The following is a 2,544-nucleotide window of genomic DNA, read 5'->3' as shown; positions in this document are numbered from 1 at the left end:
GGGATTGACTATGAAGAAACCTTCTCGCCAGTCGCGATGCTTAAATCCATCCGCATACTCCTATCCATAGCTGCAGCTCTCGACTATGAGATCTGGCAAATGGATGTCAAGACAGCCTTTCTGAATGGCAATCTTGACGAGCGCATTTACATGGCTCAACCAGACGGTTTCGTGGATAAAGGTCAAGAGACCAAGGTTTGTGAGTTGGTTAAGTCCATTTATGGATTAAAGCAAGCATCTAGGTCATGGAATATTAGATTCGATGAAACTGTAAAGAGCTTTGGCTTTGAACAGTCAATAGATGAGCCTTGAGTTTACAAGTTAATACACGAAGGTAAAGTTGTGTTTCTGGTACTATATGTCGATGATATACTACTCATTGGTAATGACGTGGGTAAGTTATCTGAGGTTAAGGTCTGGCTGGCAAAGCAATTCGATATGAAGGATCTAGGAGAAGCCGCGTACATTCTGGGGATCCAAATCTTTCGAGATAGGAAAAACCGGACCATGTTGCTCTCTCAAGCATCTTATATTGATAAGGTAATGGATCGCTTCTCGATGCAAGACTCCAAGAAGGGCCAAACACCCTTTAGGATGGAGTTTCACTCTCTAAGGACCAGTCTCCCAAGACTGCACAAGAGATTGAAGACATGAGGAAAATTCCTTACGCCTCTGCCGTAGGAAGCCTCATGTATGCCATGCTTTGCACTAGACCTGATATATGTTTCGCCGTTGGCGTAGTTAGCCGTTTCCAATCCAACCCTGGACCCGAGCACTGGATTGCTGTTAAGCATGTTCTTAAGTATCTTCGAAGAACTAGGAACTTGATGCTTACATACTCAGGTACTGACCTGACTATGACGGGATATACTGACTCCGATTTTCAAGCGGATAAGGATTCCAGGAAATCCACTTCGGGATCTGTGTTCATCCTTAATGGTGGAGCTGTTGTGTGGAGAAGTATTTAGCAATCTTGCATTGCTGACTCCACAATGGAAGCAGAATATGTGGCTGCTTGTGAAGCATCCAAAGAGGCTGTATGGCTTAGAAAATTCCTTAAGTATTTGGAAGTTGTTCCAAACGTCGACGAGCCCATGACCCTTTATTGTGATAATAGTGGGGCTGTCGCTAACTCAAAGAAACCTAGAAGACATAAGCGCTCTAAGCATATTGAGAGGAAATACCATTTGATTCGAGAGATCGTGCAGCGCGGAGACGTGGAAGTGAAGAAGATGTCAACGGTGGACAACCTCGCAGATCCATTCACCAAGGCCCTAGCGAACAAGGTCTTCGACCAACATCGTGAGGGATTAGGCATGAAAGACTACACACATCTTCTTTGAGTCAAGTGGGAGTTTGTTGTCAATGGTGCCCACAAGAAGAGTAGTAGTGTCTATTTGTGTACATTTGATGTAATATAGTCTTACGAAGACTCTTGCTTGTAATTGCTTATTCATTCATTAATAAAGTTGAAACGTTCATTCATTCTTTCTTTGTTTGAAGTTTTATGATAAAACCTTAGTCTTTTAGTCCATAAACAAACTTAACAACTTACGAAGAGACAAATGTAGATTTGCATGAACAAAGTCTTCGTAGTTTGCTTAAAACGATATATTCGCAATCTAAGGGTCAAAGGACTATTGACCTCAGTATGATTGTTAGAAGAATCTATGATGTCTGGTTATGAGGCATTGAGAGTTGGAGACTCTATAGTTCTTCTAGGTATCTTTCGAAGGTACTGAATTGACCAAAGCACTTCTAGAGACAAGATAAGAACAAACCATTTAACCTCTTATGTCTCGAAGTCACTATGTATGAATTGCATCATGCTTACCTTAATCCTGAAATGAGACATGCCATTTCACAGCTCAGTATTCTCATTTGAGAAAGTCATAGTTCGGACTCACTATGTGATTCCGAACAGGGCCTATTGGTGAAGTACTAAGTTGTGAGAATGTCATGAGTAACTTTGTGAAGTTCTCATAGATATGGAATTCATGTACAAGATTGCTGAAATGCAAAGTATGTCACCTCATGCTTTGTTCCTTGGAGTGTGAATAAATGAACTGGCCAGTGTCCAAATTGAGTCCTGACTCTTTTGGATGAAACAATGTGACTTGTTAGCTCCTCGTCAATACATTGTTTCTAACTTATTCACAAGCGACAAATGAGTTGAGGAAATAACAGCTAGAAGGGTAAAATGGTAATTTAGTAAATCCCGAGTAGCTGATGACATTCATGAAGGGTAACATAGATAATATTCAGTGGATCCGCTCATCATAATTAGGTCAAATTCTTGAGTAGAAAATAAATTCATTTGAACCGAGAGATTTTCAGTGTCAGCTCTTTAGTGGAGTCAGTTGGCATTAAGCTAAACTTGGAAAAGGTTTGTGAACTTTTGAGTCCAAGTGTTTAGCTCAAGCTTTGTTCATTTGGGTCCATGAGGTCACTGTCACGAATCACATCGATAGGAATTGTTAAACTGGAAGCTAAGTCAAAACAAGAACGAAAATTGTCGAAAGGGTATTTTTGTCTTTTGAGACA

Source organism: Urtica dioica, chromosome 1, assembly GCF_054948205.1.
Source record: "Urtica dioica subsp. dioica isolate 48M chromosome 1, U.dioica_male_clone48M_v1_H2, whole genome shotgun sequence".
In the NCBI taxonomy this organism is placed as follows: domain Eukaryota; kingdom Viridiplantae; phylum Streptophyta; class Magnoliopsida; order Rosales; family Urticaceae; genus Urtica; species Urtica dioica.
This window is presented reverse-complemented; position numbering follows the sequence as displayed.